This window comes from Cetorhinus maximus, chromosome 21 (genome assembly GCF_964194155.1).
Source record: "Cetorhinus maximus chromosome 21, sCetMax3.hap1.1, whole genome shotgun sequence".
Taxonomy (NCBI): Eukaryota; Metazoa; Chordata; class Chondrichthyes; order Lamniformes; family Cetorhinidae; genus Cetorhinus; species Cetorhinus maximus.
Window position 1 is genome coordinate 92,916,492 of NC_135899.1, and position 27,481 is coordinate 92,943,972.

At 45.4% G+C, this 27,481-nt stretch overlaps 1 long non-coding RNA gene across 1 annotated transcript; it reads right to left on the bottom strand.

Annotated features, from left to right (window-relative positions):
* Window positions 1-1,824: 1,824 nt before the first annotated feature.
* On the bottom strand, window positions 1,825-6,829 carry LOC144696141 (uncharacterized). Its single transcript, XR_013580077.1, has 3 exons — window positions 6,330-6,829; window positions 5,536-5,768; window positions 1,825-4,547 (listed from the first exon to the last, which is right to left on the bottom strand). It is a non-coding gene; the product is annotated as an uncharacterized LOC144696141 (long non-coding RNA).
* Between the last annotated feature and the right edge of the window lie 20,652 nt (window positions 6,830-27,481).

The following is a 27,481-nucleotide window of genomic DNA, read 5'->3' on the forward strand; positions in this document are numbered from 1 at the left end:
GGACAATCCAATTGCAACATTACCAGCTGTTTTTCATGTGAGGTCAGAAATCGGCTCTTTCTCTATCCCTATTAGTCTGCAGTCCAAACAGATGCTCTTTTCACCACTAAGATTGATTGAGTTAAAAGTTTGGGCAAAATTTTAAAAATCTATGTTGGAAGAAGTTGGTTCCAAAATCCAGCAGTTTGAAATCCAGCATGGTGTCACTCCTGAGGGTGCCCGAGTTGGGACACTGCACGTAGTACCTTTCGGTGACGGGTAGGATAAGTGGTTTGAAGCTAGGCTGTAAATGACTAGCACCATAGAAACTTGACTGAAGGGGTTTAAGCTAGTGATCAAGAAAGTTGGAGTAAACTTATGAAATTCTTTCAAATGACATCGACATCAAATTTGCATTGGATTGCAAAGAATGGTTAAAGGAACAGACTGTGTGAACTGAAGGAGCTGATTCTGATAAAGGCTGGGCAAAAGATTTATGGACTTAGCCTTGGTCTAAAGTCCAAGTCCTGAAAAAGTTTGAACTCCTTGTATGGAGCGTATCTAGTACCTACACCAAGCAGGCGTCAATGCCTTCAGTACTACAAGGGGGAAAAAAAAAACACCCGTGATCAATTATGAATACTCAATTCTCACTTTGCTGTCAAAAGCTTTTTTGTCATGCACTCTAACATTAATACAAAAATGCTGTACTACCAAGTGAAAAGTGTATAACTTCATGTAGTATTGAACATACATACTGGGTTTCATCCCCAGTTAATTCATCATAGATATGTGAGATCTCAGCAGCTCCTTGTCTTGCTTTTTGTGTATAGGACATACCTAGGCAATTTTCCACATAGCCAGGTAGATGCCAGTGTTGTAGTTGTACTGGAACAACTTGGCTAGCAGCTCAGTAAGTTCTGGAGCACAAGTCTTCAGTACTATTGCTGGAATATTGTCAGGGCCCAGAGCCTTCAGCTGTTTCTTGATATCATGTGGAGTGAATTGAATTGGCTGAAGACTGGCATCCGTGATGCTGGGGACTTCCGGATGATGGATCATCCACTCGGCCCTTCTGGCTGAAGATTGTTGCAAATGCTGTGTTGGGCCCCTTCCATCATTGAAGATGTGGATATTTGTGGAGCCGCCTCCACCAGTGAGTTGTTTAATTGTCTACCATCATTCACGACTGGATGTGGCAGGACTGCAGAGCTTAGATCTGATCTGTTGGTTGTGGGAGCACTTCGCTCTATTTATCACTTGCTGCTTATGCTGTTTGGCATGCAAGTAGTCCTGTTTTGTAGCTTCATCAGGTTGACATTTTTAGGTATGGCTGGTGCTGCTCCTGGCATCCCCTCCTGCATTCTTCATTGAACCAGGCTTGATGGTAATGGTAGTGGGGGGAATATGCCAGGCTGAGGTTACAGATGGTAACAACTGTAGTCATACAACATATCTAATGAAAATGTGAAGTGCTTCAAGCTCGGCTGCAAATCTCAAACATTTGTACTGGCCAACAATAGTAAAAGGAACTTTGCTTTGTACCATCAAGAAAGTGGCAATAAATAAACCCATTAAAAGCAACAACTAAAGTTAGGAGTGACAGTGCAGGATTAATCAAGTTGCTCCACATCTCAGCAGCACATAGGAGTCAATGTTTTTACACACCCTGATCCTTCAGTGGCCTCATTTTATTATAGCAACATCCAGTGAGAACTGCACAAATCCATGATCATAGCACAAAAAAATATACATTTTGTTGGTGGGGGGTGGAGAAGAGAAAAAGAGGGAGAGAAAGGTGAAAACTTTATTTTAATATAAAACAATTCACAATACCAAACTGCATTTAATTCAGCAGTGTTAAGTAAATTTATTTGGGAATTTGTTAGAAAAACCTAAATGAAAAGGTAAGAGGTAATCATTTCATTACAGAATTATTTTAACTGCTAATAAACAATCTCAAATTAACTGAATCCCAAGCCACAATAGTAGTTTTGTATTAGGAAATCATTTTACTGGACATATAGGGCTCCTGAATTAAGCAAGGGACACAGCACATTTCTGGGGAAGATATGATGTCCATTACACATTTATTCTGGAATGAGCAGTGGTCCCTCTGTCATGTTACCTGAGACAAGAACAGACAAAATTACCACTAAAACCAAGGAGACTATGACTGAATTGATGAGCCTACTGAATACATCAGGGCAAAATGTTATGGTTTTGGGTGGTGGGGTGGGGGGAGGGAAAGAACAATGAACTGGAGTGGTCATAAAATTGTGATATAATGAAAGTGATCTAATGAAATATCAATTTGATTATAGAAATTGTAACTTAGAAAGTGCTTAAACCAAATTAAAGTATAAATTCCAAACATCAGTAAAACTGAAACATCTTGATAATTTTGTGGTTGCTATCACAATCGGGTACACAAAAATATGGGCCAAAGCTAACAGCTTAAGCAAAGCATAATCAACATTCATTGGCCCACCATTCTTGGAACTAAAGCTTTAAATATGGTGTTCTCAAAGCAGACTGTACAATGGGGTAATGGTGAGCCAGCATCACAATAGAGTCACTAATCCAAGCTAGCCACAACCCTGGGGTTTAGGTTACAGAATTGCTCCATTTATAGGTTTTGTCCACTTGGATTGGATTTTCTTTCAATGGTGAAAAGTGCAAACAGCAATACAAATTTATGATCAGATTGCTCATTTCAGTTCATTTAAAACAAATGGTATGACCATTACAGGATATGCAGCAACCACTATTTTTTTTTAAAACACTTTTCTTTTAAAATAGAAAATACAGTTTCTAGAGCTTTTTCCCTGCAAGCAGTAAAAAAAAAAGTAATTTCTTTTTAAAACAAATATATGCAAGCTCACTGGTCACATGTAGCATCATGAAATACTTGTGCTTTCTCATCTTTTTTTTTAAACAAAATATTCTTAGGTTTTGACACACCAGGAAATAGGTGGCATGATTTATACATTTAGCTATTGTACTAAAATACTTTATCCAGCAGGCAAAGTCCTGCTTATAATATACATATGCTACAAGTTTTACATTATTTGTGGCTCTTTCTACAAGTTAAAAGGTTTCAAAAAGAAACTGGCCAGAAGTTAATAACTTGCACATTAATTTTAACTAGCTTCATTCTTATACAATATCTGACAATTCTAAAATTAACACAGACCTTTGTCCTCTGTACAAAAGTTTCTTTTTGGCAAGTGAAAAATTTCAAACCAATTGAAATTTGTATTCCAGTTTTACATTAAAATAGAATGGAGCAACTTTTGAAAGTGCTCATTTGAAGACAGGCAAAATAAAAGTTTACATCATGGATATTTATAAAGGTCTAGTATTAACCTTAGCAATAACAGGCAAATGCTCAATAATCTGTTAATAAAACTGAGCAGATTTTTAAATGGTTGCCTATTCAGTACGGTACTTGCCTCAGTAGGTTGGCAACATCAAAGCTGCACTTCTCAATGAAAATATACATTAAAACATAAAAAGACCCCCAACACATTTAACACTGGCAGATGTGATTTCATCTTGTAGCAAGCTTTGTGCATTAGGTACTGTAGTATGGGAGTCTTCCTCAGTAACCAAAAACTAAGGACCAATTTAATATCAGGAGTTCCAAAAGAGGTAATGAAGCATGTTTTCTAGAACATGAATATATAAATATACACAAAATACATACATACACACTTGCTACTGCTGCCCAATCAGTTGGGCAAATTCAGCAAAATGGCCAATGTATTCTCAGCACTTTTTGGGCAGGATCAATCATAATGAAAGTTCCATAGTAGGCAACACCCAGCACTCAAAACACAGGAGCTGCAATGCTAAAGTTGAAATTAGTTTCCTATTCACAGGTAAAAAGGAGGAAGGCAGAATGGGAAGAGGAAACAAATTCCCTGTGTACAACTGGTCACAAATCAAAACTGAACCAGTTTACATTAAGCAAACATTCAGCTTGGAAGAACAATAAAGGCAGTGCTTTTTTTTTAAAAAAGAAAAATCTCCTGTATTAAATAATAGAATTAGAAACTATTAAGTGTTTCCAGCTGTGTGGTCCTTCTATAACCAACAAATAGTCTATGCCTGCACTTTAAGCATGGACTTCAACTGAAAGGCCATTTCAGTGTGATCTGAAGGCTCGAGGGGAATGTGTACCCAATGACTTGGAGGCTTGGGTAATACACTTGGTGATGGTGGCTCACTAAACTTGGCTCCAGCATAATTTTGATCACATCGTGATCTAAACAGTGTATTTGAGCTGCTCAGAACTGCCTCCCAATTCTGATTGTTTGCAGTAAAGTGCACAACATTCTTCCCTTCCTTCTGCACAACCTGACACATTTCAGAGATAAATGGATACTGTCCATGTCCCTTCTCGCCTTTCTTGTGCATTGTCTTCACATGGTAAAGATCGTCGTTGTTTTTCTGTCTGCTATTGCTTAAGTGTTGGTTCCTCTTTGGAGTCCCATGGCTTGGTTGGGATATTGGGATGTTTAATCTTTCCACACCTCCCATTTTCTCTTTAAAGAAACCTTCACCTGTACAAACAAAAAAAGGCCAATTTTAAGTCCAACTCTTTGCACGTTTGAATAATTCATCGCAAATATATTTAGAAAATGGTGCCTTGGAAAGTAGGCGCTACAGTATTTCAACTTGGGGCTAGGCATGATTTTTTGCATTTACGGTTTAAAATTTTGTTTAAGTGTGAACTACAAGCTACATTGATTCTATTCTAACCACGTACTGGGACAGCAGAGCAGTTTCACTGCAAACCGCCAATGATTGTCCCTTCCCCTCCAAACAAAAAAGCTCTCCTTAAAGTAGCTTTAGAGGAACAATTAAACCACTTAGTCACAGGGCATATCAGTGTTGACAGGCGACAAAACGGAAACCCCTGATTTTCAAAATCAGCTGTGCCGTTACAAGCAGTGTTTACTGAAATTAAAATGGAAGTGATGTCACTGCAAACTGACAGCACAATCCACGAAGCAGCCCAGGGGGATTTACAGACACTGGGGATTCTAAGAGAAGGCAGCAAAGTAGAAAATTAACGAAAAAATATTTTTTCTTCTGAATACACCGCCAGCGAGTACAGAATACTCTTTCAACGCCAAGGTACAATCCTAATTAATCACCAAAACATCACTTCTGGAACACTGGTTTCGAATGTGAACAGGTTGTAGAAATACAAATGCTGGTTTTGCCAGCGTACCCCCCCCCCCAAATGAACTTTAATCACCCTCAGTTTTGGATCAAATGGCACTCACTGCATTAATGTTAGCAGCCACATCTGATCTTTTGAAACGGATTGGATGGTGTCATCATTTTTAAGTTTACGGCAGCTCGAGAAAGGATGGAAGTCGATAGTTAAAACGGGATTAACAACTGGCCGGAGGAATGTTTTACAATCTTCTGGGTGAAGAGTTTTAGTTCGTTCCCATCCTAACCTCCTCCACATGGACTCGGGAGCCTCCCTGCACCCCCCCTCCCTGCACCCCCCCCGGTACCTCCTGCTCACAAACCTACCTCTTCGTCGAGAAATCCCAAAACTCGTCGAGCACCTTGTCCAACGCTTTCTGGCAACTTCGCCTCCAGATTATCGGAAACCTCTCACTTCTGGTCAATCTCCCCGATTGCTCCCAGTTAGGAATTTGCATGAGCCGAACTCCGACAGAAGACGGTGCAGCCAAGCACAACATGGGTCTGCTCGGCATACAGCGGGGGGGAGGGCGGGGGGGGGCTCGGTAACAAGTCACTTCCTTCAAAAGAGCAAGAAGAAGAAAAGGCGTTGAAAATTAAAGTATAAAAACCACCCCAGCCCCACAAAAAAAAATCAACCAGAAGGAAGGGTTGTGGGAATTATTCGATAAAACAAAAAACGGTTATTCCTAAACAAAAGTTTTATCTGAAAAATTATGTTCAATTTAAACGCCCCCCCGCCCCCCCACCTTCCCCCTTCCCCCTTTCGAGGCAGAATTTCCCCGTCACGGGACAGGAAAACGGCCATTTAACAACATCACCGCTTTCTTTCCTTCTTCAAAAGGGGGGGAAACGCGTTGCCCGATGCGATTTGTTCCGAGCCTCGGACGAGTGTTGCAGGCGAGACTCGGGACTGAGTTAACCGAGAGATCGGAAAGGGGGAAGCAATCTTCCCCAAGGTTCAAAACAAAGTCGGAGGGGCAAGAGAGAGAGAAAAACAAAATACAGGCCGCCAGCCAAACATGGCCTCTGGGGGGGTGGGGAGAGAGAGAGAGACCCTCACCCCACAGTACCGACCCTCCCAAACTCGGACTCTCACCCCACTCGGCCCTGACACGAACCCCGGTGCTATTTGATCCGGATCCCTTTTGCACAAACGAGCTCTCCTCCCGGTTAACTCTTGACCATCAACTGCCGGAGCGAAACTGACCCCAACTCCGCCCCCTCACTCTCTCTCTCTCTGAATGTAGCAGAAAATGGAACCCAGAGACAAGAGACTGTCTGGCGGTCGGCCAATCGGAGCGCACCCAGCGGATACAGCGCCGCAGCCAATCGGAACGCGCCGAGAGCCTGACTGATACAGCGTCGCAGCCAATCGGAGCGCGCCCTGGCCCAGCTGCAGCCAATCAGTTTCGGTGCCGTTCCCTCGCCCGTCTCAATGAAATAAAGAAAGGCGGCGGCGCCTTGTTGTGTTCGTCACAATTTCTCCTCTTGCTAATGCCGCCTTCATTCCGTGCTTTTTTTTTGGGGAGGGGGGCGGAATTCGGGTTTCATTTGCTCCCAATTCACTAGTTCAAAATGGCTCCTCTCCCTACTGGGCGGGCTGCTGGCTTTGTTTTGTTGTGATCACCCCGATTGGTTAGTTTAAAATTGGAACAGCATCTCATTAAATCCCCACCAATAAACAGAAACCGCAAGCATTGAGGACATGTTCTACGTGAGCTGGAGGAACTGGTACATTCCCCGGGGTTAGTGAGTGAGTGTCGAGGGCAGGTTTTGCTGTACCACGTGTTAGCAGAAAAAAAACAGAACTTTTATTTATTACCATGTTTCATATCCTTAGGACGTCCCAAAGCGTTTCACAAACCACGAAATACTTGTTTTTGTTGGAGTGTGGTGACTATTGTGATTGCGTCGGTCAAATTAAACACAGTAAGAGCCCACACAGTAATAAGACTAATGACAAGATATTAGTAATATGGTTGCCGGAATAAGCAAGTCATTTACAACAACACATTCAGACTCCTAGCAGTCTAATATTTAGCCTCCCATTCGCCATGATACTGATATAGCTGTCATTAGCTTTTATTTATGAAGCATCACTTTACCTCCGCCATTATTAATACCATTAGTTTTAGGGAAATCTTTAGAGATCCTGGAACTCCCTTCTTAACAGCGCTTATGGTTGTACCTACACCACATGAACTGCAGCGGTTCAAGAAGGCAGCTCACCACCACCTTCTCAAGGGCAACTAGGGATAGACAATAAATGCTGGCCCAGCCAATGAAGCCCATAGCCCATGAATAAATTTGAAAAAGAGCTGGGAGGGGGTTCCAAAATCGCGTGTGTAGTGGGGGGTGTAGTATAAGGGTGTTCGGGTTAGTAAGGGTTTCTTTTTTTGTTCATTCATGGAATGTGGGTGTTGCTGGCTAGACCAGCAGTGGGACTGGGGAAACAGTAGCAACCACATTATGATGTAGCGAGTTACATGATAGCGAACTGAGTGCAGTAGAAGTCTAGCAGAAGCCAGTATGGCGATAGTGCCTAGGGCTATCCCTTGGAGATCTGCAAACAGGAAGGGCACCAGACAAAAGACTGCAAACAGGCCAAGTGCTGCAACCTGTGTGGCGAGGCAGGTCACCTCTACAGGACCTGCCCCAAACACTGCCGTACTTACGCACAGGCAGCCAAAGCCGACCAGGGGGAAGCAGAAGAAATGTTCCGTGTCACTCCAACCACCAAGGCCCCCAGGGAGCTCAACGGGACAAAGGAGGACACAGAGAGAGACAAGGTGGAGAAAGAGATTGAGGCAACAGAGAGCCAATCAACAGCACTACCCCCTGAACCTCCCAGTCCTCAGGACAGCGAATCAATGGAGGAGGAGGCAGCAGTGGAAAAGCAGCAGGGGGAGTGGCGGACGGTGAAGAACAAGAAAAGTAAGAGGGAGCGAAGAAGAAGCAAAGGCGTTTCCCAGAGAAGCGGCAAGAGGCGTCTCCCATCCGACACGGATGACAAGGGCAGCAGCTCTTCGGATGATGAAGTGCCAGAGCGGCACCGACAGAAGAGGCGGCAAAGCTCCAGGGCGTTGGAGGACGAGACACCCGAGCTCCAGAAAATTGGAGACAACAAGGAGACCAGCGCACCCCAACTTTGCCTGCAACCTGAGGAGGCCAGTGCACCACAGCCCCTGGAATCTGGGAGCAGTGAGGCAATCATCGCACCCCAGCTCCAGGAAGCCGGGAACAGCAACACCCCAGAGGGGGTGAGTTTTGGAGAAGCTTCTCCAGCAAAGGTCATCTCAAAACCCACTCTCTACGTGAACCTCCAGATGCCACCGGAGCAGAACACGGCCAAGGAGATCTACCTCAGCCCATCCAAAGTGAAGGAATTTGAGCTCACTACGGGTATGAAGGAGCAGACTAAAGGTCTGGGACTCTCAGAGACAGTGGGTTTGGTAGGAGAATAAATGCTTTAAAATGGGTTTAAAGATTGTATCCATAAATGTGCGTAGCATTAAATCTACTACGCGATGTGTTGCGACCTTGGACTACCTAGCCAAGGTCAAAGCTGACCTGTTGTTTCTGCAGGAGTGTGCGATACCGCACCTCAGCTCCTACAGGCAATGGTCACGATGGTGGTCCCACGGGCCATCGATCTGGTCGGGCGGAAACGACTCTCGTTCCTCCGGCCTGGGTATTCTGCTGCGGGGAGGCAACTTCACCGTCTCCGAGGTCAAGGAGGTGGTGGGCAGGCGACTCCTCGTAGCAGACGTAATGTACAAGAACGCTCCACTCCGGTTAATTAACGTGTATGGCCCGGCACAAGGGGCTGAGCGGCTGGAGGTTTTTCAGCAGCTCCCACTGCTGCTGGCGACCTCCAGGCCGGTCATTCTGGGCGGTGACTTCAACTGCATCATCGATGCGGCTGGACGATCCGGCAGGGCCGGCAGCAGATTGGACGCTACGTCCAGATCCCTGATGGAAACAGTTAAGGATGCCAAGCTGCACGACGTCTTCAGCAACCCTGCAGACGGAGCGCAGCGTAGATACACCTGGTCGCGGCCAGACGGGTCCATTCGTTCCAGGATAGACTTCCTGTTTGTGTCCCGTGCATTCACAGTCAGATCCACCGAGGTCAAGCCGGTGTTCTTCTCTGACCACTGCCTCCTACTGGCGGACTGCCACTTGGAGAAGGACCTGAGGGTGGGCAGGGGGGCATGGAAGCTAAATGTGCAACTGCTGACCCCAGAGAACATTGAGGAGCTCAAGAGGGATTACAAAGGTTGGAGAACCGTGAAACCCCTCTTTGAGTCCCTGACACACTGGTGGGAAGCGACCAAGGGAAGCATCAAGAGGTTTTTCATCCTCAAAGGCACCCAGAAAGCTAGAAAGGAACAGAGGGAAATGTCCCGACTCCAGAAAAAGATGCAGAATCTGCTCCGGCTGCAGTCGATGGGGGTCGATGTCAAGGAGGAGCTCCAAGAGGTGAAGGGCCAGCAAGCCTCGCACTTTGCCTCGGAGGCCTCCAAGATCATCTTCCGTTCCAGAGTCCGCTCCGTGGAGCAGGATGAGACGTGCTCACGTTTCTTCTTCCAAAAGGTACACAGAGAGCGCTCTGTGATCAGCAGCCTGAAGGAAGAAGACGGCTCAGTAAAGTCATCACGGTCCGACATTCTGAGGATCAGCAAATCCTTTTATGCCGGATTGTATGACGTGAAGCCCACGGACAGCACGGCCTCCCAGTCCTTCCTGTCCTCTATCACGGAGGTCTTAGACCACAGTACGCGGGAGAGCCTGGACAAACCGCTAACTCCTGACGAACTGACTAAGGCCCTCGAGTCCTTCGAGAAGAGTAAAACCCCCGGAAGCGACGGCTTGCCGGCGGAGTTGTATTCGGCTCTGTGGGACTTGATCGGCCCGGACCTGCTAGGGGTGTACGAGAGTATGCTCCTGGCCGGTAGTATGTCAGAATCCATGAGGAAAGGCATCATCACCCTCATCTACAAGCACAAGGGGGAAAGGGAGGAAATTAGAAATTGGCGACCCATTTCACTGTTGAATGTGGACTATAAGATTCTGTCCAAGGTCATCGCCAATCGGGTCAAATCCGCTCTGGAATTGGTGATTCACCCTGACCAGACCTGCTCTGTGCCAGGCAGGAAGATCTCTGACAGCCTGGCGCTGCTCAGGGATACGATTGCCTATGTACAGGACAGGGGTGTGGATACCTGCCTCATCAGCTTGGATCAGGAGAAGGCCTTTGACAGAATATCGCACACCTACATGGGGGATGTGCTCTCCAAAATGGGGTTTGGGGAGGGAATTCGAAATTGGATCCAACTTCTCTACACTAACATCAGTAGCGCAGTCTCAATCAATGGGTGGGAAACAGATAGCTTTCCGATTAAATCTGGAGTCAGGCAGGGCTGTCCTCTCTCGCCTGTCCTTTTCGTGTGTTGCATAGAACCCTTTGCCGAGTCCATCAGGAAGGATCCGGGCATAAGAGGAGTGACGATCCCAGGCAGTGGAGGCACTCAGGTAAAAGCCTCCCTGTACATGGACGACGTCGCCGTCTTCTGCTCGGATCCGCTGTCGGTGCGCAGACTGATGCACATCTGCGACCAGTTCGAACTGGCCTCGGGAGCCAAGGTAAATCGTGGGAAGAGCGAGGCCATGTTCTTTGGGAACTGGGCTGACCGATCCTTTGTCCCCTTCACTGTCAGGGCTGACGGCCTGAAGGTGCTGGGGATATGGTTCGGAGGGACCGGGGCATGCGTTAGAAACTGGAAGGAGCGAGTGGCTATGGTGAAAAGGAAACTGGGCATGTGGGAGCGACGCTCCCTCTCCATTGCGGGTAAGAACCTGGTCATCAGGTGTGAGGTACTCTCGCTGTTGCTGTACGTGGCGCAGGTCTGGCCCATTCCAGACTCCTGCGCGATGGCGATCACTCGAGCCATCTTCCGCTTTATCTGGAGGTCGAAAATGGATCGTGTCCGCAGGGACGCGATGTACAAGCCTCTAGATAAAGGGGGAAAAAACATGCCCAACGTCGCCCTCATACTGATGGCCACCTTTGTGTGTGGCTGCATCAAGTGGTGCGTAGACCCTCAGTACGCAAACACCAAGTGTCACTACGTGCTGAGGTTCTACCTGTCCCCGGTGTTGCGAAGGATGGGTCTGGCCATGCTGCCGCGGAACGCTCCAAGTAGTTGGACCGTGCCGTACCACCTGTCCCTGGTGGAAAAATTTATGCAGAAAAACACCTTTGACCACAAGTCCATCAGGCAGTGGTCAGCACGTAACGTCCTAGAGGCCCTGAGGGAAAAGGAGAGGGTGGACCCTGTGGGATTGTTCCCCGAGCAGACTGTCAAAGTCATTTGGCAGAATGCCTCATCGCCAGAACTTTCCAACAAGCACCAAGACGTAGCTTGGCTGGTGGTGAGAAAGGCCCTCCCCGTCAGATCCTTCCTACACGCCAGGAGGCTCACCCCCTCTGCACGTTGCCCTCGAGGTGGCTGTGGTGGGGAAGAGACCGTTGTTCACCTCCTTGTGGATTGTGCCTTTGCAAAGAAAGTCTGGAGAGAGATGCAGTGGTTGCTGTCGAGGTTCATCCCGAGCAGTTCTGTGACACAGGACTCTGTGCTCTACGGGCTGTTCCCAGGGACACACACCGAGACAAACATCAACTGCAGCTGGAGGATCATCAACTCGGTGAAAGACGCGCTTTGGTCTGCCCGAAACTTGTTGGTCTTCCAGCACAAAGAGTTGTCCCCGACCGATTGTTGCGGACTGGCACAATCCAAAGTCCAGGACTACGTGCTGAGGGACGCACTAAAGCTTGGGGCAGCTGCCGCAAAGGCGCAATGGGGAAGGGTCGCTGTCTAAGACCTTTCTACCACAGCGCACCGAGAGACTGGGAACTGTTTAGAGCCCCTCGGGCTGTACAGATCAAAATGAAAGGCTGTAAATGATTGTAATATTGTTTGTACTGATGCACCTGGTGATACATTTTGTAAAAGTTTAACCTGGATTGTACCCTTGTAATGTTGTTTTTGAAATGGTTTGGAATGTGATTGAAGATATTTTATGAATAAAGTATATTTTTACAAAAAAAAAAAAAAAATCCCTTGGAGATGTATACAGTTATGTGTTACCAATAAACACTTAATGTTGAAGCGCACAAGCCCCCAGACCTCCAAGTAAGATACAAAACAACCTTACAACATGCTGGAAGTTAAGGAATTAGTATGTAACCTCAAGGAAGCTGGAGAAGGACCCCAGAATCTTAAAGCGTGAAAAGTAAAGAAACTACAGACTGACCCGAATTAAGTGCACCTGAATCGAAGCTACATGTGGAGATCGCCTAAAAATTCCCCATTGCCACACCCAATCGAAAGCAGAGTCAAGGGACCTAGCCAAATCACCAAAAGGCTGAACAAAATTCAGAAAAGAAAACAGGAGGCTGGAGGACAGAAGAAAAATCCACTGAGCAGCTAAGGACTCCACCAGGGCATGTGGAGGTCCATTGTGAATCCACATCGATTGCAGAGTCAAAGGACCTAGCAAGAGTGAGCAAAAATCCAGGAAGAAGGCTGAACTAACCTTTCAAACATAATCAGGGCACTAATCAGGCAAACCCGAATGGTCGTTGACCAGCACAGCTGGAAGAACACTGCAGCCGGGTCCGGAGTTGGCGCCATACCACCTGGTGGCCGAACCCGAATAAAAAAAATCTACAACAGAAGGCAGAGCGAAAAAATCACCTTCAAATCTATTTCCCAGCCTTAAATAAGCAAGTAGCTGGACTGCACAAAATTGAAGATTTCCTACCGAATCGCACCAGGAGCCTGCCAAAACCTGACAAGCTTGGGAAGATGAGATGAGGAATAAAACAGCTGCTGCAGTGTCACCTGGAAGATAAAAAAAAAATTAAAGCTGTACTCTTGTTATGAAAAACAGCCAGGGATAGTAAATCAAAACTACCAGACCAATTTGAGCTCATGCAAGGGCCAAAACAAGACAGAAAGTTGGACCTCATAGGGAAGAACATTCTTAGGTTACAGGAGTACATCAAGATTATTTAGGAAATCAGAGTAAATACAAATTAGTACATTCTGTACTTATTTGGTTAATTTGCTGACAATGTAATCAGAAGACAAGGTATAGATGAATCTTCAAACACATTCGGTGAAGTATGAAAAGCCTTTGACCAGTATTTTAAACTCCAAGTTGTAAAAACAGTATAGAACACTTCCGATAAAGCACCAAAACAGCATGGAGATGCCAGGGTGAGGGAGACAATACCCAAGCAAACCACAAGATGGTGGTAGACCATGTCAGCACAATGAGGTAGACAAGCTGAAGAATTTAGTCCAGAGGAAAGAAAAGGTTGAGAAGCAGCCAAAAGGCTTAAAAATGCAGCTTTTTAAAAATGCCTACATAGTACCCAAACCGCAACAGCAGGTGACAGTGTGGAGCGAGCAGATGGCTGTGGATGAAGGAAAACTCTCTGATGTAACCTGGAAGAAACAAAACCTACAAGAAGAAAATGTTCCTATTAAAGCTGAGTTGGAAGAACTCAAGCAGAAGTAAAGCCAGGCACAACAGCAGGCATGAAAGTCACTCAAAGAAGTCACTGTCCTGAAAGACTCTTTGAAGAACCAATAAGTGGTCCTGTAAAAGCATGAGGAGCTAAAAAATGTGTTGAATACTACTTCAGAAAAATTGAGTTGGGACTATCAGTAGTGACAAAGCGATGCACTGAAGTGCTACATGAGTTGGCAAGAGCTCAACAAGAAAATAAACAGTTGGAAGAACAGCTAATTGTCCTTCAAGATCAAATGCAAAAGGAATACATAACCCTTCAGCAGCATGAAGAAACGAAGACTGTCTTGAACAGTAAAACAGCAGAACCAAGTCGAGGAGACGCTGTTAAATTACAGGAAAACTCAAGACAAAGCAATTGCGCTTCACAAAGAAAACAAAATCCTGTTGAAGGACCTTCACATGCCACAAGGATCACTAATGTCAAAGTTTATTCCTCTAGAAAATTACGAAGAGAAGCAAAATTAATTTAATGTCACTCTGAATGAACTGAAGAACCATTTGGCAGAGAAGACTCAACAATGTTCAATATTCCAGGAGGAAGCCTGGAAAGAGGTACAAGAAAGAGAATGAAGAGCTGAAGAAAACGGTTGGACACTTGGAAGAAAACTTGGAAAAGCATAACATTTCTAAAGATATATATGAAGAATTGGAAAACAACTTTGTTAATGACGTGTGAAAAGCATGAGCATGTGAAAAAACTGATGAGGACGTGTGTAGAGATCAAACTGCAAAGTGAAAGATTACATGAGGAAAATGCCGAGCTGCAATCAGACATCCAGGCATTTAAAGAGGGAATACAGTTACAGTACATTCCTGTTGAAGAGTTTGAGACAATGAAAACATCACTGAACAACAAAGTTCTGGAATTGCAGGAGGAAAAGGGAAAGATGAAGAATTATTGTCTACAGGAGCAACAAAAAATAGAAAACCTGCAGCTCAAATTTGACAATCAGAAAAAGATTTCTCTACCACTTTTGCAGCATAGCCAACCTAAAGAGAAGATGAACGTGGATATTGTTAGGCTGAAGAACCAGCTGAATGGAAGAAAGGAGGCAACCGAAGGAAAAGTCGTAGAGTTTTCCAAGCTGCAAGTGGTTGCCGAAGCCGTGAGAAGCACAATTACAGAACTGAAACAAGTTAAGGTTTTGCCTGACACAGACTTGGTCAGCAGTGAAACCCAAATGAAGGGCAAGGACAAACCTCTGCTGCAGATGGAGAAAGAAAAGACAGAAATAAGATCGAGAAATGCAAATCCGACATTGAAGATCAAGGAACTAGAAGGAATAGCATTGGATGCCTCAAAGTACCTCAAAGTAATGGAAGGGATTATAAACAGTGCTATCAAGTGGCACTTGCTTAGCAATAACCTACTCACTGATGTCCAGTTTGGTTTCCACCAGGGAGAAGAACGCCCACAACAGAGCTGAACTCCCGAGGTGAGGTGAAAGTGACTGCCCTTGACATCAAGGCAGCATTTAACTAAGTGTGGCATCAAGGAGCCCTAGCAAAACTGTAGTTAATGGGAATCAAGGGGAAAACTTTCCGCTGGTTGGAGTCATTCCTGGCACAAAGGAAGATGGTTGTTCTTGTTGGAGGTCAGTCATCTCAGCTCCAGGATATCACTGCAGGAGTTCCTCAGGGTCGTGTCCTCGGCCCAACCATCTTCAGCTGCTTCATCAATGACCTTCCTGCCATCATAAGGTCAGAAGTGGGGATGTTCGCTGATGATTGCACAATGTTTAGCACCATTCGTGACTCCTCAGATACTGAAGCAGCCCATGTCCAAATGCAGCAAGGCCTGGACAATATCCAGGCTTGGGCTGAAAAGTGGCAAGTAACATTTGCGCCACACAAGTGCCAGGCAATCACCATCTCCAACAAGGGAGAACCTAACCATTGCCACTTAACGTTAAATGGCATTATCATCACTGAAGCCCCCAATATCGACATCCTGGGGGCTGCCATTGACCAGAAACTGAACTGGACTAGCCATATAAATACTGTGGCTACAAGAGCAAGTCCGAGGCTAAGAATTATGCGACGAGTAACTCAGCTCCTGACTCCTGTCCACTATCTACAAGGCACAAGTCAGGAGTGTGATGGAATACTCCCCACTTGCCTGGATGAGTGCACCTCCCACAATACTCAAGAAGCTTGACACTGTCCAGGACAAAGCAGCCCACTTGATTGGTACCACATCCACAAACATTCACTCCTCCCACCACCGACGCACAGTAGCAGCAGTATGTACCATCTACAAGAGGCACTGCCGGAATTTACTAAGGCTCCTTCGACAGCACCTTCCAAACCCACAACCACTAACATCTAGAAGGACAAGGGCAGCAGATAGATGGGAACACCACCACCTGGGTGTTCCCCTCCAAGTCACTCACCATCCTGCCTTGGAAATATATCACCACTCCGTCCCTGTCACTGGGTTAAAACCCTGGAACTCCCTCCCTAACAGCACTGTGGATGTACCTACACCACATAGACTGCAGCGGTTCAACAAGGTGGCTCACCACCACCTTCTCAAGAGAAACTAGGGTTGAGCAATAAATGCTGGCCCAGCCAGCAAAACCCACATCCTGTGAATGAATTTAAAAAATTTATTGAAAACCATTTGAGTTGGTGAAAAATGACATGACTGAAATGAAAATCAAGAAGCTAGACCGTCAAGCAAGTTGTAAGAAAAAGTGAAAGTTCTCACAAAGTGTGAAGAATGTCAGAAACAACGAGTAGAAGTAAAATGAAAGAATGTGAACTTGAAGGATAGCACAGAGGAATTAGACTCTGCTAAGGACAGACTGTTCAGTTTAGAGAACCAACTTCCACATATGGAAGAAGAGTTTGATAATGGGAAAATTAGAACTTGAGGAACTTAAAGTATTATAAGTCTCTATTAAGTATCATGAAAAATGCCTGGAACAGGAAAAGGAATTACTGATGAATCAAAACAGTTGGTTGACTGCAGAACTAACAACCAAAACTGATGGAATGTTGGAACTTCATTGTGAAAAGAGCAGTGAAATTCCTGAACTTTGATCCAATCTGAAGAACCTGAAAGATGAAATGCACTGTATGAAAGTGCAAATCCTTAAGGCCATAAGATGTAGGAGCAGAAGTAGGCCATTTGGCCCATCGAGTCTGCTCCGCCATTCACTGAAATCATGGCTGATCTGATAATCCTCAACTCCACTTTCCTGCATTTTGTCCATAAACTTTGATTCCCTTACTGATTGAAAACCTGTCTATCTCAGCCTTGAATATACTTAATGACCCAGCCTCTACAGCCCTCTGTGGTAAAGAATTCTACAGATTAACTACCCTCTGAGAAGAAATTCCTTCTCATCTCTGTCTTAAATGGGCGACCTATTACTCTGAGATTATGCCCTCTGGTCCTAGGCTCTCCCACAAGGGGAAACAACCTCTCAGCATCAGTCCTGTCAAGCCCCCTAAGAATCTTATTTGTTTCAATAAGGTCACCTCTCATTCTTCCATACTCCAATGGGTACAGGCCCAACCTACTCAACCCCTTCTCATACCCGGGATCAGCCTCGTGAACCTTCTCTGGACTGCCTCCAATGCCAGTACATCTTGCCTTAGATAAGGGGACCAAAACTGTTCACAGTATTCTAGGTATGGTCTAACTAGTGCCTTGTATAGTTTTAGCAAGACATCCCTATTTTTAAACTCCATTCCCTTTGAAATAAAGGCCAACATTCCATTTGCCTTCCCTATTACCTGTTGAACTTGTATGCTAGCTTTTTGGGATTCATGCACGAGGACCCCCAAATCCCTCTGTGCTGCAGCTTTCTGCAGTCTTCCTCCATTTAAGTAATATTCAGCTCCTCTATTCTTCCTGCCAAAGTGCGTAACCTCACATTTTCCCACATTATATTCCATCTGCCAAGTTTTTGCCCATTCACTTAACAAGCAGATAGGAAAGTTCTAAGGAACAAGTTGCAGATCTAATGAGTAATTCAAAGAGCTTAAGGAGCAGTCAGTGACCATGGAAGAAAGATTCTGAAAGGAACTGAATGCCCAGGCGAGGGTGTTACGTTTGTATAAGGGTTTCACCGATAACTCTGAAATAAAGACAACTGAACTCATCAGAGTAGTTGCTGAGCTGAATGAAAAGATTAATTGGCTTGCAAACGAACTGGAAAATTAGAGAGCAAACAAATATTTGACTGAAATACAATGAAGATTTCATTTTTGAAACATCAACTTCCAGGGAGAACATGGCAGACCCCATGGTGAAAGAAAACCTAATCCACTCTAGAAATGAATGGAGTGAACACTCCCTCCAGAAGAACAGAACAAACCCATGGTGTCCGAACAAAGCAGACAGGTTGTTAATAAAGAGGAATGCAACTCTAATGAGAGCAAAAAGTACTGGAAGCACTGAGTACTTCCATTTCCAAACCACAAATCTGCCCAAAGCAACTGACACTACCACACTCCTCCGAACATGACAAGAATGAGATCTGGAAGAATTGTAAAGCCCCCAGGATGTCTAAATTTGTAAAGTCAGAGACTTGAGAAGGGGAGAAAGGGTAGCATGGAAATAAAGATTATATTGTAAATATGTATGTGTAAAGACTTGGGGGTGTAGTATAATGGTGTTTGGGTTAGTAAGGTTATTGTGGGACTGGGGAAACAGTGTTGCCCACATTATGATGGCCAATGGATAAATAACTGGAGTGAATTTGGCCCTATCTCCCCTCATTCCCTTCGAAGTTCACAATGAGCTTCCCATTGGTGCCACCTGTCTTTTCAGTTTCAATGGCCTTAAAATACAAAATCCTCTGACAACTGGATGGGCAATAGTGCAGTGGAAACCCAAAAAAGGGTCGAGACAGGTCCATCAGCATCAGAAATTAAAACCAGAGGCAAGAACTAGCTGGCTGATGGCTGCATGGCAATAGCAAACCAGCAGATGGCATAAAATAAAATGTTTGTATCATAATTATCATCATTTCCAAAAGGCATTCAATAAGTTGTCACATAAAAGGTTACTGCACAGTATAAGAGCTTATGGTGTTGGGGCTGATAGAGGACTGGCTATCTAACAGGGAACAGAGAGTCAGGATTAATGGTTCATTTTCAGGGTGGCAAACTGTAGCTCGTGGAGTTCCACAGGGATCAGTGCTGAGGCCTCAACTATTTCCAATCTATAATATAGAACATATTAGTGACTCGGATGAAGAGGCCGACTGTATTGTAGCTAGATTTGCTGACAATATGAAGATAGGCAGGAAAGCAAAGCTGTGAAGAGGATACAAAGAGTCTGCAAAGGGATGTAGATAAGTAAAATGAGTGGACAAAAAATTGCCAGACGGAGTGTAATGTGGGAAATGTGATGTTATCCACTTTGGCAGGAAGAATAGTAAAGTAGAATATTATTTAAATGGAGATGGATTGCTGAATGCTGCAGTACAGAGGGATCTGGGTGTACTTATATGAATCATAAAAAGTCAGCATGCAGGTACAGCAAGTAATTAGGAAGGAAAATTGAATGGAGAATTTATTGCAAGGAGAATGGAGTATAAAAGTAGGGAAGTCTTGCTACAAATGTACAGGGCACTGCTGAGACCATACTGTGTACAGTTCTGGTCACCTTATTGGTGTGACCAGGTGAGGAGAAGTGAACTGGCTCCCCTCTATTTAGCCTCCTTGGTTGGTCGCAACAGAGGTTTTTAAAAAAAATTATTTTGCCTGTGAATGTCTTTTTCAAATCCAGTTGTATTTTTTACTATCTATGCAATGAACAATAAGGAGCTAATCAATGAGGTTTTCTTGAGTCAAAAAAAGAGCAAGTTTATTATCCGGTAAACACCAGAAAGAATAATAAAAGACATGATGTAACCCACACATAGGTTTCAGAAGTAAGGAAAGTTAGAGTCCAGATAAAAGTTTAAAGAATATTAGGTAAGAAGTCCTTTGCTTGACTTTGAGGTGTAGATTGTTAGATGTTGTGACCGATTAAAGTTATCTGGTTCCTTTAAAATCCTGGAGTTGAATTGAAGCCCATGTAGTTGCACTTGCTGGAGACAATTTCCCTTTTAATCCGTAAGCCGTCTTTTCCAGAAATGGAAGGGTTTCTCCTGATGTTCTTTCTGATGGACATACACTATATCTGTGAATGATTTTTAAAAGATAGGGCTTTGCTTAACTTTAAGAGAGATAGAGAGAAAGAGAGAGATTCCTTACTGCTCCACTAGCAGCTTCTCGAGATTTCTGTGCTTCTACTTGGCAAACCCAATTCTTAAAGTCCTGCTTGTTGTATATTCCAAGGAGTTTGATTATCATGTCTGCTGTAGTCATTGTTGTAGAACAAGTAATCACGTTTCGATGTTTCCTCTCAGAAACTTTTGATCCAGGTAGTAGAAACCAATAGGGGATGGGATTCTTTCATCCTCCACAGTGGTTTTGAGGGTCTGTGGGTTGTATATCCTGACTGGCTAGCAGTTCCCCATTGTCTTGGTGGACTATTGGTCTCCTCTGGAGGGGTAAGCTCATAAAGATGCAAAGGACATGTCCATTCCTTTCAATTGTCCTTTTTGAAGTGCACCTTGACACCCCCAGGTGTGCAATTCAATGAGTAACTTATCAGCAGTGCAATGCACTTAGTAACTTTCCATAAAAGGTCAACTTAGAGTTCCAGATATCAGGTGACTTATGGCAGCCATTTTAAAATTAATGTCTTTTCTTGACTTAATAAAAAAGGTCTCTTTTAAACAGTTCAGCACGTTTTCGGTTAGCTGGCGAAATTATCAGTTGATAATCAGTCGCAATTTCCCATTTTCACAGAATCACACAGTGCAGAAGAGGCTCTTTGGCCCATCGAGTCTGCACACACTCAAGCTTCACCTTCCAAACGCACTTTAAGATCTTCGGCCATGCCAAGCACAATGCCACTGCTCCAAAAGGATACCTTTTCTGCTGTGGCCTGCAGCATGGAGTCTCCAACCTTTGGCTGACCTCTAGGATCTTCGGGCTCCTCTCAATCCTGCTTTGCTTCAAGTCTGCTTCCCGTGGCTCTCTCTTGAATTCAGAGCCTATTTCTCTGCTCCTTTCTTTCAACTTGACTTCTGGACCTTCTTCTGATCCCTGTCTGTGTCCCCACCTGGAATGTGACTGCTGGGACCTCTTTCTGTCCCACTCTCTGGTTTGGGACCTTCTTCTTGGGTTGGGATCTTCTCCCCGTCCCCCCCCACCCCTCCCCGTATCCTGCTTCTGGGACACACTTGCTGCAATGGCGCTCCGGTTCAGGCCACCTCGCCTGCAGTTTTGTGCTGTCTCACTTCTTTTCTTTTCCTTCTGTGCAGGTGTGCAGGGCCGGTGTAAGGATTATATCTTTTTATTTCTGTTGAACTGTAGAAGGTCAGTTCAACCAGCATGGATTTTTCCTCTCACCACTTGCCCGTAGACAGGTGTTTTGAATTTTTTATAATGAGTGGTGGCGTATTTCCCAACCCCTCGGTTTTTGTGTGATCCAGTTTGAACTAATAACCCCACAGCAAACCCGAGGTACGATTGACTCAGAGGGTTGGTTCATTGCACACATTCAAAAAGAAAACCGCAAAAGGGAGGGTCTGCAACTTCCCATTCTGTGCTCATACAGTGAAGAGAAAGATAGAGAAAAGAAGGTTGTACAGTTCAGAGACCACAGAGAAGATAAATATTGGTTCACATGAGCTCCAGGGTCCAGACGCAAAATCCAATGAGGAATTCTTTCACTGACGTCGGCTGGCTGAAAACTTTGTTGTAAAATTTGCTTTTCTGGTGGTGTTGACATCACAAGATAAAGTTGGCACACAGAGATGAATCAGTTTTGTAGGCAATGGTACAAACTTCTAGCTGAGTCAGGTTAGATAGGGGCCATTTGTCCAGCCTGGCCAGGGCTTGTTTCAGTGTGGCCTGCCATTCAGATGTTAAATAGCAGAGTGGAGTTTGCAGCTCAGGAAGGTAATATTAACCTGTTCAACATGCCAGGGTCTTAGGTCATGTGACCTTACCTCTCCATAATGTCTTCAACAAAGGATGTTTATCCAGTAACTAGAAATTGGTTTTGTGTTCCGGGCTGATAGCATCTCAGCCATTATGGGTTGAAAGAGGAGCGACATGTTGAGGGTCTGGTGTTTGGGAAGCCATTGTCTTCGTAGACTCACAGACTCTGCTAGCAAGCATAGTTTCTCAAATGCAAGTGGTCTTCCGGTAACTCCCTTTGAAGTTGGGCTGTGCTGTGCTCAGGTGGTCTGGTAGAAGCTGCTTAGAGGTAAAGAGATGTGACATTCCCGAAACTGAGCAGTGAGTTCTTTTGTTCTGGAGACTCACAGGTGATAACTCACAGACAGAGGCTCAGTCGCCTTAATGGTCTTTGTTCAGCTGAAAAGTCTATTTAAAAATAAGAAATAGCAATAAGGGTAAAGTTTTAAAAAATATATATACAGTGTTGGGTCCTGTCCTGGAACACCTGAGTTACCTTTTTTCTATACTCATAGTGCTCTATGATATCATCTTTCAGCTGTCTCTATGTAACAAACTCAGGGCTGAATTTTCCTTTCCCACTGAGTGAGCGTTGCAGCAGGAGGCCCAGACTGGAGATGTGCGAGGCCACAATTTTAAACTGAACTGCCAATTCCCAACAGACGCCATCTCCCCCGTGGCAAGATACATAGTGGGTTGTGAGCCGATACTCACATAATCTGAGGTCAGGCTCACCATTTAAGTGCCTGCTGCGGATTGTTATATTCTCTGTAGAGACCAATAGCCTCCAAAGGAATCTCCAAAGGACCCAACGGAAGGAACCGATGGACAAGATTTCACTTTTTATAATTTTCACTGGAGCAATCAAACCCAAAGCAACATAAATGAAGAACACATTAACAGGGAAATAGAAAGTATGAATTACACTTTAAATAATCAGTGAAACAACGATAGTGCTCTCAACTTTCTCAGCACCACTCCCAGCTGTTACGGCCGGGATGGGAGGAGTGCGCAGATTGTGTAACCCCACTACTCCACAGGTCCCACCATTAATTCTCTCACCAAAATGGCCAATTATTTACCTTCGTTACAGTTAGACCCACAATAAAAGAGACTTTAAACAGGCTTCTTTCAATAATTTCAGAATGATTGATTTATTATAAAACAAATTTCTTTTTTAAAAACAAGTTGCAAGAAGTAGTTAACACACAATTCCAACCTGGAAGTGTAACTATCTATTCTATTCTGTCCCTTGTAAAATTCCCCAGCACATGTGCACACGCACGCGCGCACACACACACACACACAGGACAGACAGATAGGGGTCTCTGCAGAGTTGGACAATTGAAGAGTAGACTTCATATTAAAAAAAGGATAAAGTTTGCAGGGTTTCAACACTGATCTGGAGCTCCATCGTGTGAAGACAGATCGCTAGACCCAGTAGAGGGCTGGAGGTTCTCACCAATGGAGGAGCAGAACAGCTGAATCAATCATTCTTGTCTCAGCCTCTCGGGTTTCCAAAGTCAGACAAGTTCCACTGAGATGAGGATTCCCAGCTGGATACTGAACAACTCTATTTCAGGCAAGGCAAGGAGAGTGCAAGCTTATCATGTCTCAGTTCATCTCCAACTGAATTCAAAAAACCAAGTCCAACCAGTGCTTTTCCCATCCAATAAAATAATTGCACTGCAAACAGTCAACAGTTCTTCCCCCTCAAATACCATGCTAGTCAGGTGATTTCTTGGAAAAGGCTTGCTTGCTCCCAATCCAAAGGCGAATTTATGACACGTTAAAAAAAATCCAGGACAGCTTCCAAGTGACCAGATAAATGCATTGTCCTTCCATGTTTTAAAAAGAAAATTTGTTTTTTAAGACAGTGCATCAGTGGCACCATGTGCAGTCTCAAGGTCTTTAAACTCTACCTCCTGTTTGGTGGGTTTTCACTTCTCACACTCGCAGGATTTGGCCCTCGAGTTGCTTTCACTGGCAGTTTTTTTTCCATCTGAGTTCCCTGGATATGTTAACCCTAACAAGGCGCATTTCCATGATTCCTCTCTCCCTGGGGTCACAACAGTCCTGATGGCTGGGATTTCTGCAGGTCCTTTTCAACTGACCAACCAACAACACCCTGGTTCACTGTCTGGTTACCTCTTGTACAAACGCCCAGCTCTCCAGCATACCTGAGCTATTCACGCTACTTTTATGTTTCAGTTCCTTTTTGTTAGCTTGCACATGGCCTCACCAAGAGCTCCTATCTGTGAAAACTGACCTTTCTTGCTGGAGCTCTGCTTGTTCCTGAACACCAGGAATTCTCTGCAGCACAAGAGTCTGACACCAGATAATCTCAATGAGCTTTTATTTTCCTCTTCTTTGGTTATCTAGCTTTCATTTCCACAGCAGCCACAAGTCGCCGTTCGGCCCCTCGAGCCTGCTCCGCCATTCGTTAAGATCATGGCTGATCTTCTTGTGTTTCGATTTCCATATTCCCATCTGACCCCGATAACCTTTGATTCCCTTGCCTAACAAGAATCTACCTACCTCTGCCTTAAAATAAATTCAATGACCCCACCTCCACCGCCTTCTGAGGCAGAGAATTCCAAAGTCGGCAACCCTCTGGAGAGAAAAATTCTCCTCATCTCTGTCCTAAAAGGGCGACCCCTAATTTTAAAACAGTGCCCCCTAGCTCTGGACTCACCCACAAGCGGAAACATCCTTTCCACGTCCACCTTATCAATACTGTTCAGGATCTTGTATACTTCAATCAAGTCAACCCTCACTCTTCTAAACTCCAATGGACACAAGCCCAGTCTGTCCAACCTTTCCTCACAAGACAACCCCACTCATTCCAGTTATCAATCTAGCAAACCTCTCTGAACTGCCTCCAACATGTTTACATTCTTCCTTAAATCAGGAGACAAAAACTGCACACATGCGGAATCATCCCAGATTTGCACTAAGTGTGATAGCGAGTGGGTAAAATGATGTTTTACCCGCCGGTTGTGACGGTGGATTTTCACGCTGTATCATCCCAAACCCCCCACATTATTTATGCATTCCTGGGAAACAGGCCGTTTCCATGGCGAGCGGGCTCCAATTCGCCTGCCACACTATCACCTCACCGCTTCACCACATTTAAAGTCCAGCTGCGCTCAGTGCTTCCAGCCCAGGACTGCAGCAAGGAAGACATGGCCCCGAAAGGCAATAAGACTGCAGCCCCCGAGTGCCTTTTGGACACTGTGGAGCCCCACTGTGATGTCCTCTACCCCTGCTCTGGCTACAGGAGGGGCAGCAACATTACCACACTGGCTTGGTAGGCGATGGCAGTGGTGATCAGTGCCAATGTTGCATCGAAAAGGTTGGCCATCCAATGCATATAGAGGATGAATGATTTCATCTGTGCAGCCCAGATAAACCAACCATCTCATCACTCTAAACTCACACACTCATCACACATTCACTGGCATTTCACTCACTGCCAGATCTAGGGACATCACCACTCACTCTCTCACACACACCCTCACATCTCCATCTGGCTTCATCTCCCGTGGAGATGCCTCCTCAGCCCTCACCATCTTGAGGCCACTTGAACAGATCAACATGTGTCGCCCACACACATCCTGGGTTACCCTCCTTCCCCAGTACAGCCCTCGCCCTGCAGCCTCTTCCCTTGCCTGAGGCCACTTCTCCTCCTTCCCCAAGCAAGCCCTAGCCCTGCAGCTGTTGAAAACCACACACGTATGGCTGATCTGGTAGGTAGAGACCTGCCCGTGAGCCCCCCCTAAAAGTGATGAGGTGCTGTCTATTAAGCCTGGTGCTGATGACTACGAGTGCTGCCCAAAGCAAGGTAGGCAAACAAACCTCAAAGTCCCGAGGAAAGTACAGCCTGCTAGGTGCACGCTGCTCATGTACTGTTGTGAAACACGTTGGCATGCTTTCCCGCTGACATGGACGGACGATCCAGCGGTGGGGATGAGTCCAGTGGGCTGGCCTAATAATGATATGCTGACGTATTACCATGAGGTTCCCGTTGTCCGCTGGTAGCAAATATGGCCCACCGATGTGGGTGTCGCTGGCTGGGCCAGTATTTAATGCCCATCCCTAATTGCCCTTGAGAAGGTGGTGGTGAGCTGCCTTCTTGAACCGCTGCAGTCCATGTGGTGTAGGTACACCCACAGTGCTGTTAGGGAGGGTGTTCCAGGATTTTGACCCAGTGACAGTGAAGGAACGGCGATATATTTCCAAGTCAGGATGGTGAGTGACTTGGAGGGGAACTTCCAGGTGGTGGTGTTCCCATATATCTGCTGCCCTTGTCCTTCTAGATGGTAGTGGTCGTGGGTTTAGAAGGTGCTGTCTAAGTAGCCTTGGTGAGTTCCTGCAGTGCATTTTGTAGATGTCGGTGGTGGAGGGAGTGAATGTTTGTGGATGTGCTGCCAATTAAGCGGGCTGCTTTGTCCTGGATGTTGTCAAGATTCTTGAGTGTTGAGCACTCATCCAGGCAAATGGAAAGTATTCCATCACACTCCTGACTTGTGCCTTGTAAATGGTGGACAGGCTTTGGGACATAAGGAGTTGAGTTACTCACCGCAGGATTCCTAGCCTCTGACTTTTACTCTTGCAGCCACAGTATTTATATGGCTAGTCCAGTTCAATTTCTGGTCAATGGTAACCCCCAGGATGTTGATAGTGGGGGATTCAGTGATGGTAATGCCATTGAATGTCAAGGGGCAATGGTTAGATTCTGTCTTGTTGGAGATGCTCATTGCCTGGCACTTGTGTGGCACGAATGTTACTTATCACTTGTCAGCCCAAACCTGGATATTGTCCAGTTTTTCTGCATTTGGACATGGACTACATGGAGCGGGCATGGGAGATATGAGCGGGCATGGGCGTGGGTGAGGGTTGACGGGGTTGAGGACCAGAGGGCCTAACAGCCATGTAGAGAACTGGGCCGATGTCCTGGTGAATGGAGGCAGGCCTTGTAATCTGACAGCTCAGCGTCTGCCTGTCTCCGTGCTGGCCGGGGACTGTTTCGGGAAGCGGTAAGCGTAACTCCAGCCTGCATCTGACTCTCGGAGACCAAAATGCTGAGTAAATGAGCTAATCTTCGAAAGTCAAGAATGCCTACTTCATACCTTCATAACCTCACTGGACTATGCCCCGTCTCAGCTCACCTGCTGCTGAAACCCTTGACTATTCCATCACACTCCTGGCTGCTCTCTCACATTCTACTGTCTGTAAACTTGAGGTCACTCAAGACTCTGCAGCAAGTCCCGCTCCCCTACCTTCTTGTGTAGTCTCCCAGAATCGAGGAGGGCTTGCTTGCTCTCTGGTTTGTGGGTTCTGAGGTGACTGATAGGTCCAATGTGTGATCCGCAGACTCTGCCACACGTGAGGCAGGTGGTGCTTGAATGGAGGGGTAGATGAGTGGTTTGGAGGTTTGTGCACTCTCTCTGACACTAAGGTCAGAATTTTACGCCCCACAGGCGGGCACAGGCCTGACCCGTCCGGCCGCGAAATAGCACGAGATGACGTTGGGCGAGCATTCCGACATCACCGCGGGCTTGCAGGATATCTCGCTCGGTGGGTGCACGCGGCAGTCAGAAGCACACCAGCTGACAATTAAATGAGCAATTAAGCCCATTAAGGAAGCAATGGAAAGCGATTTTTAGTG